At 49.1% G+C, this 12,837-nt stretch overlaps 1 protein-coding gene across 4 annotated transcripts in view; it reads left to right on the top strand.

Moving 5' to 3' along the window:
* The first annotated feature begins 220 nt into the window (after window positions 1-220).
* Window positions 221-12,837, top strand: part of TMEM63C (transmembrane protein 63C) — a 68,114-nt gene continuing 55,497 nt past the window's right edge. For 2 of the 4 annotated variants that reach the window (XM_081830162.1, XM_081830165.1), the window contains exon 1: window positions 221-379. The gene's annotated coding sequence lies outside the window, so the exon portion shown is untranslated. Of the gene's footprint in view, window positions 466-12,837 lie in introns of all 4 variants that reach the window. The other 2 variants (XM_081830164.1, XM_081830163.1) reach the window with 2 other exon arrangements.

Raw genomic sequence — 12,837 nt, 5'->3', positions numbered from 1 at the left:
GAGCTTGGGGTAGGGGTGAGGTTGTACGGTGAGCAGAGAGCAGCAAGACAGCTGCCGAGGGCCAGGGCATCAGGGGGTGCTGGAGCGATTGCTGCAAGGGACCGGCAGCCTTGTGCGTTTGCGATGGTAATTTGCAGATGGTTCCTGGTGGCGACAGGGTCTCTGAGGCGGAGCCTGGGCCTTTGTATATGATAATCCGGCCCGGGTTCCCCGGTGGGTCAGAGCAGCCTTGGGGCGGAGCCAAGGTTGGCTCCAGCCGGGGAGGAGCCGGGATGCCGCTCCCGCGGTGATGCAGAGAGGAATTTGCTGACAGTCCCTTGCCAGGTGGGGCTGGTTTCACCAGGCCCGCGAGGAGGACCGGCTGGCTGTCTCCTCCCAGGTAAGGAGCGTGTTGCCTGTCACCATATCCCGGCGGCCGGAGCGCCCTGCCTGGGGCTGGGCCGTGACGCCCAGGGCGCAGATGTGGTGAGCACGCGGGTGGTATGAGCCAGGACTGATCAGGCCGGGAGAAGGGGCGCAGAATCCGGGTCCTGGACAGAGGAGGGGGTGGGGAGGGACTGCTGCTCTAGGCTTTCCGGGACCTCGGACTGGGAGGGGTGGGGGTGGGGGAGACTGCGCCACACTCCCTTGCCACGCTGGCTGGCTGGCTGCCGGCCTGGACCCAGGGAAGGGTGGAATGAGCTGCCCGCCAGGGAGGGCCGTGGCTTGGTCGAGCGTCTTCACTGGGTTGGGGGGAGGATGGGCGGGAGGCTCCCCACCCCCAACCCCAACCCCAACCCCAACCCCACCCCAACCCCCGCCTGCCTGACAGCCAGGTGGGGTTGGCTCTCTGGACCACCCCCACCCAGGGATTCCTCGGGGCTGTGCCGCCCACTCGCTGGGCTGGGCTGGGAGGGGTGTGCGCTCCCCCCCCACCCCCCCCGCAGTCTACTTCGCCGTTATGGGTTCTCACAGCGTCACTGCTGCCGGCTGCCGGGTGGGGGGTCTCATTCTGTGCTACTGGGCTGGGCTCCTGGGCCCCCAGGTTTAGAGGATGCCGCCTTTTCTTATATGCTTTCAAAGAAAGGTTTTTGCCTCCATCCCCCTCTTGGCCTTGAGAGAGAAACTTCGGATTTGGGTGATGGACCTGGGGAAACTGAGGCCCAAGCAGGGGTGCTGTGGCTTCACCAAGGTCACTTAGCAGGTCCCACAGAGCTGTCCTCCCAGGCACTGCCTTGACCATCTGATGCTCCCAGGAGAGGCAGGGGCCAATCTTGCTCTCTGGACCTCTGGTCCAATTTGGGGTGGACCACCCCACTGCAGGGCCCCCTTTCCCTATCCCTGAGAATGGAGGAGGTTACAACTTCTGCATGGGCTCTAAGATGTTATGGGTGTGAACACTGCAAGGATAAGAATTGTCTGGGGACGGGAGAAAATCGCTGGTGAAAAATGCTCATCTGAGCAGAGGGGACTGTGGGCCTCTACTACCCTTGTGGGTTCAGGGAGAGAGGGAGAGTTGGCTTCTGGGAGAGGAAGACCCGAGGGGGCAGCCCAGTTCCGGGCTTCAGTCTCTGATGAAAGCCTTGATGAAAGCCACCTGCAAGTTCCCAGGCCGCTGTGGGAAGGACGGGGGACGAGGAGAGGGACTTTCTCCTTTGACAGCCTGTATCTCACTGGAGAAAGGCTGGGGAGCCATGTTGGTAAGAAGGCCTTCTCTCGATGCCACCCTCTGTTCTGTGGCATCTCACCCTTGCTCTCTCCCTAACTCCTGTCCCCAGGGGAAATGGACTACTGTTGGGTCTGTGGCTCTTGGAGGTGAACTCTTCCCGAATTCACCTTATCCTCCTGTCTGAAGCAGATGCCTTTCTCTGGAGGGAAACTGAGGTAGGGAGAGAGCTATATTTTATTGGAGAGCTAGAGCCAGCCAGCGCCATGGTGCAGGCGAGGAGACTGAGGCACAGAGGGTATAGTGAGTTGCTCCAGGCCTCTCACCTACACACAGGTCTCTACTCCCTGGCCCACCACAGGGCTGTGGATGAGGCCCCTTCCTCTCTCTTCTCCGTGCACAGCCCCCAACCCTGGTAGGGTGAGGCCTTGAGTGCCTCCTGAAGGGTGGAGGGGGCTGTCAGCGAGAGGGGACAGCTCCAGCATTTTCTCCTTCTTTACGAGATGTTTTCAAGTTAGAAAGAAAGAAGCAGCTAGAAAAGGGGAGCCACATCACTCAGTTATCTTCCCATTGTGCTCCCACAGGGGACGCACGGTTTCTGTGGGGCTCTCAGGGGCAAGTGCACCTCTCCCTCCTGCCCCTTGGGCCAGCAGTTGTGACCACAGCTGGGAGAGGACCCATGGGGCCAGTGACTTCATTTCCCTCTCTGACGGCATGGCCGGATGGCAGTTTCTGCCCAGCCCAGCCTTATTCTGAGTGAAAGGGAGTTAGCTTTTGCCTGGCGCATGAGGTGGGGCTCTTTGGACACACCCCCTGAACACAGAGACCCTGAAGCCGGACCCTGGTGATTCTGCAGCATGGCTTGGGCTGCCTGGGGATCACTAGTAACCACTGAGGTGACCTGTGGAAAGGGATGGGGTTCCCAGTAAACCAGATCAGAACTAGCTGCCCATGGACTGACAGAACAATGCTGGAGAGAGAGGAAGACCTGTCGTGTGCCCAGCTTCTCTGCTGGGATGCCCTGAGGGTCTCCAGGAGGATGGTCACTGCCCCGTGGTCCTGGGAAGCTGGTGGTGTGTCCCTCCTGGCCCAGCAGAGGCGGGGTCAGGCTGCAGAGAGGCTCCTGGCTCGTGGGAGAGGAACCACTCGCGGAGGAGCATGGTTTCTGGTTCTGGACCAGAGCCCCTATTGGCTGGCACCCCTGCCCTTGGTTTTCCTACCTGACAGCTGGGCATGAAAACACCTTCCCCAGCTGGGTCAAAGGGCTTTGGAAACATGTCACACATTTATTACAGATGGGAAGTGTTATTCCTGGAGACTGTGGTGTAGATCGAAGCCTGTCCCCTGTGGCCAGTCTAGGGCACCCCTCGAAGGCTTGGAAGGCAGGCTGTCCCTCCCAACGCACCTCAGGGTGTGTTTTGGCCCTTGAGGGCTTCCATTCCCCTTGGTTGGCCGCCTGTGGTAGTTGCCAGGATTCCCTCCCCCACCCCCCCGCAGTAAAGAGTAAAGTACTGGTGACTGGGGGCACAGTGGACTTTACTGCCGGCCTGTATCCTCCCCACTGACTGTCACAGCCCAGGGACACTCTCTCTCCTCTGGTTCTTCCTGGGAAGCAGCTGGTGGAAGAACCGTGGAGATAATGGGCTAGAAAGTGCTGGGAGCTCTTTGCACACAGTGTCCAGGGTGCAGGAGTCCATGGGGCCTTCAGGGCCTCGGGCAGGCTCACTCTGGGACCGGCTGTAATGAAAATGCTCTGAGGAAGTGAGATCAGCAGCTTGAAGGCTCCGGTTTGCCTGAGGCAGGGCCCCGTGTCCTCTCTCTCCTGGGAGAGCCGGGTTTTCCTGGGTTACTCACCCATCAGCATGGGTGGTGTGGACCGGACTCCCCATTCTTGTCATGACTTGGCTGGTGCAACTCATGCAAAATAGGGCTGCAGGGGGAGCTGGGATGAGAACCCGGGCAGCTCATGAGGCACCGTGGGTCCTTGTCATAGAGCTGTCCAGACTGCTGTGGGCAAACTGAGACAGCTTTTGAGAAGAGCACCTGTGGCCAGAACCCTGTGCCCCGTGTTTCTAGGGCAGGGAACGCAATCAAGCTGCCGTGTTACTTCCCAGCACCCTGCGGCTGCTGAAACATGCAGAAGCAGGGTTGGCGGGGGTGGGGGGATGCCCGCGGTCACCCCCTGCCTCCTCCTGGTGATCCGGATTGTTCCAAGAGGGAACTGAAGCCTGGACCCGCTTGCAAAACCAGGATCCAAGTGTCCTGGGCTCCCATGGTCTGTCTTTCCCACCCTCCCACCCTGCTGTTCTGCACGAGCACTCTCAAGGCAAGATCAGCTGAGTCTTCTCAGAATTGTGCCCAGCCAGAGCGTCAGTGGCCTCAGGCCACGGGATCCTGTCAAAAGAAAAGGGCATCCTGAGGTCTTTGGAGATACAGATGGGCTAGGTGTGCCTGTGGCCACTTGGCTGAGGATGTGACCGTGTGCTGGGCTCTGATGTGGGGCCTCATCACCTCAGGTGTCTGAGAGGCAATGACTGGACCGTAGGCTGGAAATGCTGCAGAAGGCAAATGAGCCCCGTGGGGACACCAGCTGGGCTGTGTTGGGGGGGGGGCATGGAGCATGAGGGACAAGTCCTACACAGACACCTTGTCTGGGCGGCACTTGGGAGCTGAGTTTCCACCTGCTTCATTATCTGCTTCACTTTTATCTACGGGTCTCCTGTTCACAACCTGGTGAACAATCCCCGCTGCAGGGGACCAGCCAGAGGAGGAATGGCGAAGAGCAGAAAGGCGCGCATGCCTGTGTGTGCTTGGAACCGGGAGCCCCCGTCTTTCCACGCGCCCCCCCTTACCTGCCCAGTGGCAGGCTGTCCAGGGTCTCTGGGCTGGCCGTTCTGGTGACAGTGGCTGGCCAACAGTGCCGATTGCTTCGGGCACTGTTTGAACTGAGCTGTTCCCTCCAAAAGAGCTGGCAGATGGCAAGGTCTTCTCAGAACCAGAGGGGATGTGTGGGGCGTGGGGGACGGGCGTGGGGGATGTCTGTCCTTCAGTAGGACCGGAGCCCTTTTGGGCTGGGATCTCATGTGCCCAGACCTGCAAACTGGGCCAGGCTTTGGGGAGAGCCGCTCAGGCAGTGGAACTGAGTGACCAGTGCCACTGACTGACCTCACATTCCTTGTGAGTCCTTTAATCCAGGGGAGGGGCAGAGCAGGTGGGAGTAGCCCACTTGATAGATGGGAACGCTGAGGCTCAGAGAGGTTTTAACAGGCACAACCGCACGCACACGCACGCACGCACGCACGTAGGCACCAAAGCGGCCGAACCCAAAGCGGCTCCAGGGCTGTCTGACTCCCGTGGAGTGGGTCCCTTGTCCCCAGAGCACGGCTGACACATCCTCTGCTCACCTATCGCCGCTGCTGATGGTTTTGCTGAAGTGGCTTAAGACAAAAGGACTTGGAAGTGAAGGTCGTGCGTGTCTCCCCTTTCCCTCCACTCTGGGCCGGGTGCCCAGAGCCGGGCTCTGCTGAAGGACAGCAGGGAATATGGAAGGACAGGAGGGAATATGGAAGGACAGGATTCCCACCCCACCCTCACCCCAGGCCCTGGGGCGCACTGCAGGCTTGATCAGAGGGGCTGAGCTAGACAACGGGAGGAAATTCAGTGCAGGGGCCCTGGCTTCGTGCTTCCGGGAGGGTCTCCCCAGCACCCTGGCCTGGGCACCTGCCTGGAATAGCTGGGGTGGAGGGGACAGGCAACAATGGCTGGGCTCGCAGCGCCACAAAGTGAAGGACTCGGAGGTGCCGAGTCCCAGCACTTTCCTGTGGGTCTGGGTCAGAAGTCCAGGCCTGATCTGTCCCCAGAGACAGAGGGAGAGAGGTGGGGAGGGACAGGTTCCCCGACCTACGCCTATTCCAGGGCCAGGGTGTCCCCGTGATTTGCCTGCTTATCAGGTGAGTCATCTTTGAGCCCATCTCTGACCTGTCACTTCTCACTGACTCCCAGAGCCTGCCATTGGAGGCTGAGCTTGGATTAAACCCGATTACCTTTTCCAGCCTGTCTTCCTGCTTCCTTCCGCTTCCCACACACTCGCCCTGGCTCAGAGGCTTTTCCTGCTTGCGATAGGGGTTGGATCAGATCACCTTGAAGATTTTACAAAATACACACCCTGGGCTTTTCTACCCTTCCTCCCCGCTCATGCTCACCCCTTAGCTCAGCTAAGAACCACCATTCTGGCACATCAAACGTGCCCAGGCTCTTTGACCCACCCCCTCCTCCCGGCCCAGTCCTTCTGTCATCCCCATCCTCATACGGTCAGATCCTCCCTGCCTTTCAAAGTCCAGCTCACATGTCACCTCCTCCATGGAGCCTTCCCTGGATCCCCACCAGAGGAGGTCTCATAGCCTTTAATGCACTTGTCCCATTAGCATCTGTCTCTTCTGCTAGACAGTGAGCTCATCATTCCTTTTGTCAAGCGTTCATTGAGTACCAGTCCCACACATGCCCTCTGGTAACTCGTGAGGAGGGGGCAGGTAGGCAGGTCAACTGATCATGGCAACAGCTGCAGAAATGCTAGATTAATGGCGGGACGAAGCACTAGGGGATGTTTTGGCAATGACATTCAAAGCTGAAAATGTACATCCTTTATGGCCAACAGTTTCACATTTAGGTATATAATTACCTTGAGAAATTCATGCGTGTGCGTGAGCAGACCGTTGCAAGGGTATCTAGGGCAGTAATGCTGGAAGCACAAAAGAGGTCTCCACCTCAGTATCACGGTGTCTACAGTGATGGAACAGACAACTAAAAATGTGATCTTACGCAGCAGGTAAAACACATGGAATTGGGGAATTTTATGTTTTGTAGCTTAGACCTCAATAAACACACATGCTATCTGTATTAACATAAATAAATCTCAAACAGTATTGCAAGAATAGGAAATTGCAGAATAATACCATTCACGAACATTTAATTTCAGTGGAAATCACAAACAAAACAAAACTTGGGATTTATGGATACAAACATGTTGCAGTAGCTCCTAGATTCCCACTTGTGGTGGTCTTTGACGAGGGAAAGAAGGAGCTGGTGCTGGTGGATAGATGGAAGGACTTTTGGGGGTTGGGGGGATGGGTTAGCCCAGTGATGGGTATTAAAGAGGGCACGTATTGAATGGAGCACTGGGTGTTATACTCAAACAATGAGTCATGGAACACTACATCAAAAACTAACGATGTAATGTATGGTGATTAACATAACATAATAAAATAAAATTTTTAAAAAAAAGGAAGGCCTTTTAATTTGTCAGTAATGCTTCTTTTAACAAAAAAAGATCTGAGGCAAAAATGACAGAATGTTAACACGGGTTAATTCCATTGGTTTTATTCTTTTAATTTTTTTGTATTTAAAAATTTTCAAAATTATGGGGCGCCTGGATGGCTCAGTCGGTTAAGCGTCTGCCTTCGGTTCAGCTCATGATCCTGGAGTCCTGGGATGGAGCTGCATCCAGCTTCCTGCTCAGCGGGGAGTCTGCTTCTCTCTCTTTCCCTCTGCCCCTCCCCTTGCTTGTGTGCTCTCTCTCTCAAATAAATAAATAAAATCTTTAAAAAAAGTTTTCAAGATTAGGGGCACCTGGCTGGCTCAGTCAGTGGAGCCTGCAACTCTTGATCTTGGGGTTGTGAGTTCGAGCCCCACATTGGGTGTAGAGATTACTTAAAAATAAAATCTTAAAAAAATTTTTTTTTTCAAAATTAAAAAAAAAATGTAATCTTGAATGTCAGAGAAAAGGCGTCGACTTTTCCCAGGGAAGCCAGGAAAGATTCCAAGAGGAGGTGACAGCTGGGCGTTGAAGGCAGGGTGGGAGTTGTCGGGTGTTACTGGATGTGGGGGAATTGTGAAAAGGAGATGCAGGATGTTCAAGGCCAGGGCATATGTACTGGGACTCTCTGCGCTTTTTAAATGTTTTCTGAATGCCCCCCCCCCTTGTTACCCTCCTCATCCCCGTCCTGATTCCCGCTCCTCTATCTCTGGGCTGTGCACATAGTCAGTAGACTACTGTTTGAACAGCATGTGTTATTGGATGATTTTTTAAGGTCTAAGTAATCTAATGGGGGTTAGGGGAGGAATGAGCCAAATATGTAAAATTGAACATTAAAATAGGGAAATAGCCACTGATACAGAGAAAAGAGAAAGAATTCTTGGAGGATACTGTGCTTGACCACATATAAATTCAGTTGAAAATCATCTGAAACAGATTTCTGAGAAGATATAAATCACCACTTTGACCCCAGAAGAACTAACTAGAAAGCCTGAATGGACCAATAATCACGAGAGAAACTGAGTTTTCACAAAACTCCACCCCAAAAACCTGAGGTTTAGCCAACTTTGAATTTTTATAAAGCTTCAAGGAAAGGATGATTCTTTGTTTTTAAAAAGATATTTTACTTATTTATTTATTTATTTTTTAAAAGATTTTATTTATTTATTTGACAGAGAAAGAGAGAGCACAAGTAGGCAGAGTGGCAGGCAGAGGGAGAGGGAGAAGCAGGCTCTCTGCCGAGCTGGGAGCCAGACGCGGGGCTCGATCCCAGGACCCCAGGATCATGACCCGAGCCGAAGGCAGCCGCTTAACCAACTGAGCCACCCAGGCGCCCCTTTACTTATTTATTTTGAGGCAGAGAGAGCAGGGGAGGGACAGAGAGAGAAAGAGAGAATCCCAAGCGGACTCCATGCCCAGCCCTTGATTCATGACCTGAGCTGAAATCAAGAGTTGATGCTTAACTGACTGAGCCAGTCAGGCACCTCTAATTACATGATTTTTAAGCTTTACCAACCATACCAGATCATAGAGAAGGAAAGATACCAAATTATTCTGTGAAGCCAGCGCAACACTGACAAAGAGCACCAAAAAAGAGAAGAATTACTGGAAAAGAATCTAATTTGTGAATATTGGTGAAAATTCATAAATTAATAGCAACAAATAGAATCACACAGCATTATGTTTAAAAAACGAATACACCACAAGCAAGTGGGACTATCTTGAGCAAAGTAATAGGTCAAAAGTGAAAAATCACATAAACAGCTCTATAAACGCTAAAAATGGCTTAAAGGCATTTGGTAAAGTTCAACATATGTCCCTGATTGTATCTCCTTTTTTAAAATGTTTTTATCATTTTATTTTATTTTCTTGCATCATGATAAGTATACCTTTTAATCCCCATCCCCTATTTCACCCATTCCCCCCCGCTAACCGTCAGTTTGTTCTCTATAGTTAAGAGTCTGTTTCTTGGTTTGTCTCTCTTTTTCCTTTGCTCGATTGTTTTGTTTCTTAAATTCCACATATGAGTGAGACCATATGGTATTTGTCTTTCTTTGACTTATTTTGCTTAGCATGATACTCTCTTAGCTCCATCCATGTCATTGCAAATGACAAGTTTTCATGCTTTCTTATGGCTGAGTAATATTCTATTGTCTATATACACCACCGCTTCTTTATCCATTCATCTGTGGATGACACTTGGGCTGCTTGCATAGTTTGGTTATTGAAAATAATGCTGCTATAAACAACGGGGGGCATGTATCCCTTTGACTTAGTGTTTTTGTTTTTTTGTGGGTAAATAGCCAGTAATGCAATTACTGGGTTGTAGGGTAGTTCTATTGTTAATTTTTTAAAGAAGCTCTTTACTGTTTTCCATAGTGGCTGCACCAGTTTGCATTCCCACCAACAGTGCATGAGTGTTCCTTTTTCTCCACATCCTCGCCAACACTGTGTTGTTGATTTTAGCCATTTTGACAGGTGGGAGGTGATAGCTCATTGTAGTTTTGATTTGCATTTCCCTGATGATGAATGATACTGAGCGTCTTTTCATGTGTCTGTTGGCCATCTGGATGTCTTCTTTGGAAAAATGTGTGTTCATGACTTCTCTCCATCCTTTAATTGGATTATTTGGTTTTGGGGTGTTGAGTTTTATAAGTTCTTTATATATTTTGGATACTAACCCTTTATCAGATATGTCGTTTACAAAAATCTTCTCCATTCAGTAGGCTGCCTTTTAGTTTTGTTTCCTTCACTGTGCAAAAACTTTTTATTTTTGATATAGTCGCAATAGTTGATTTTTGCTTTTATTTCCCTTGCCTCAGGAGACATATCTAGAAAAGTGTTGCTACAGCTGATGTCAGAGAAATTATTGCTTGTGCTCTCTTCTAGGATTTTTATGGTTTCAGGTCTCACATTTAGGTCTTTAATCCATTTAGAATTTATTTTTGTGTATGGTATAAGAAAGTGGTCCAGTTTCATTCTTTCACATGTTGTTGTCCAGTTTTCCCAACACCATTTGTTGAAGAGACTGTCTTTTTCCCATTGTATATTCATTCCTCCTTTGTCGAAGATTAATTGACCTTATAATTTTGGGTTCATTTTTGGGTTTTCTGTTCTATTCCATTGATCTATGTATCTCTTTTTGTGCCAATACCATACTGTTTTGATTACTACTGCTTTGTGATATAACTTGAAATGATACCTCCAGCTTTGTTTTTCTTTTTCAAGATTGCTTTAACTACTCACGGTCTCAATTTTGACTTTAATAGGAATAGATGGATATTGCATAACATAATTTTATGCATGTATGTGTATGTGTGTGTACAGATACACACATACGAGGGAAAAATGACCACTCTTAACCCTAAACGTTCTTTAACACTCCTCTAGAAGTACACTCCAATACAAATTTTGAAAATAGAAGTTATAAAAGGAGGCCAATTTATCCATGAAAGTTATAGACGATAAGATTAACTACCTGGAGAAAAAAAGAACAAGGTCATCCACTGGAAAACTGAGAAATAATAAAGGAATATAGGAAGATGACTGCTAATAAATATTAAAATGGTACTTATAACATATAAACTTTAGCCTCTTAGAAAATATAATGGAAGGAAACATTTACAATATCAATAAAGGCACTAAACATAACTGGAAGTCAGTCTAACCGGAGGTGGCGAGAACCGGTCTTGCTACTGCTGTTCACTTCTGGTTCCCCAGCACTTAGAGGAGGGCCTGACAATGGTGATAAATATTTGTCAAATGGTGAAACTGGCTCACAGATCAAGGGAACAGAAACGTGTATCTATTTTTTTTATTTGATTTATTTATTTGACAGAGAGAGAGACAACGAGAGAGGGAACACAAGCAGGGGGAGTGGGAGAGGGAGAAGCAGACTTCCCGCCGAGTAGGGAGCCCAATGTGGGGCTTGATCCCAGGACCCTGGGATCATGACCCGAGCCGAAGGCAGGTGCCTAACAACTGAGCCCCTAGGTGCCCCCAGAAACATGTATCTAGACAGAGACCCAAGCACATCTGAGAGGCAGTGGTGATCATAGTAATAGTGTTCCACTGCCCTTGCGTGGGGTGTCCCGCATCTGTGTGTTGGGACCAGTTGGTCTGTAGTGTTGTATATATTCAAGTCCTCTGTGTCCTTATTGATCTTCTGTCTGGGGGTTCTACCCATTATTGAAAGTGGTTTATTAAAACCCCCTCCTCTGTTGAGTTACTATTTCTCCCTTCAATTCTGTCTGCATCATATATTTGGGTGCTCTGCTGTTAGGTACACATATATTTATAATTATCATCTCTTCCTGGAGAATTGACCTTCTAATCGTTATATTCTATTCCATTATATTCTATATCCTTGCAGCAGTTTTGGACTTTGCATCTACTTTGTCTGGGGGCGGTGTGGCCACCCCTGCTCTCTTTTGGTTCTCATTTGCAAACAGTATCTTCTCCCATCCTGTTGCTTGCAGCCTATATGTGTCTTTACAGCTCGCTCGGGTGAGTCTCTTAAGAGACAGCCCCTTACCCGAAATAACTCACTTAATCCTCACAATAGATGGTGCTATTGTTATTACCACTTTTAGATGAGGAAACCCAGGCACAGGAAGGTTAGGTAAATTCTCTTAGATCCAGTGAAGCTAGAATTTGAACCAGCACTTGACTTAGAGGTTGTGCTCTTTGTGTCCATCCTAGTACATAGTTAAATTGAGATCTTGAATTTAGAGGGAGGGTGGTGGGGTGGAGGGAGGGAATAGATTATTCCTACATGACTTTGGGGCAACTCTCTAGCCCCTTGCAGGGAAAATAAAGCTGGGCCCTATTATACTTCTTACACCAAAATATATTCTAGAAAAAAAAGATTAAAACGAAGAAAGAAAACCTGAACAGTACTAGTGGAAAACAAGGGCAAATATTCTTAGGATGCTCTAGTAAGAAATACTTTTGACTACAGAAAAATATGAAATATCTGTAAGCCAAAGATGACATAAATAAAAATAAAAGAGACCTATGACAGTTTGCAATACACATGACAAAAAGTTGATTAATTTCCTTAGTTTAGAAAAACCTCTTAAAAATCAACATCACTTGGCATCAGGGAAATACAAATCAAAACCACAATGAGATACCATCTCACACCAGTCAGAATGGCTAAAATTAACCACTCAGGAAACAACAGATATTGGTGAGGATGCGGAGAAAGGGGAACCCTCTTACACTGTTGGTGGGAATGCAAACTGGTGCAGCCACTCTGGAAAACTGTATGGAGGTTCCTCAAAAAGTTAAAAATAGAGCTACCCTACGACCCATCAATTGCACTACTACGTATTTATCCAAAGGATGCAAATGTAGTGATTTGAAGGGGCATGTGCACCCCAATGTTTATAGCAGCAATGTCCACAACAGCCAAACTGTGGAAAGAGTCCAGATGTCCGTTGACAGGTGAATGGATAAAGAAGATGTGAGATACATATATATTGGACTATTACCCAGCCATCAAAAAGAATGAAATCTTGCCATTTGCAACAACCTGGATGGAGCTAGAGGGTATTATGCTAAGTGAAATAAGTCAGAGAAAGACAAATACCATATGATTTCACTCATAGGTGGAATTTAAGAAACAAAACAGATGAATATAGGGGAAGGGAAGGAAAAATAAAATAGGATAAAAACAGAGGGAGGCAAACCATAAGAGATGCTGAACTCTAGGAAGCAAACTGAGGGTTGCTGGAGGGGAGAGAGGTAGGAGGATGGGGTAACTGGGTGATAGGCATTAAGGAGTACACTGGTGTAATGAGCACTGGGTATTATATGCAATTGATGAATCTCTAAATTCTACCCCTGAAACTAATAATACACTGTATGTTAACTAAAT

The sequence above is a fragment of the Leptonychotes weddellii genome, chromosome 9, assembly GCF_054177405.1.
Source record: "Leptonychotes weddellii isolate Sample4059 chromosome 9, ASM5417740v2, whole genome shotgun sequence".
In the NCBI taxonomy this organism is placed as follows: Eukaryota; Metazoa; Chordata; class Mammalia; order Carnivora; family Phocidae; genus Leptonychotes; species Leptonychotes weddellii.
Note: the sequence above shows the minus strand (reverse complement) of the source record. Positions and strands in the feature narration are given on the sequence as shown.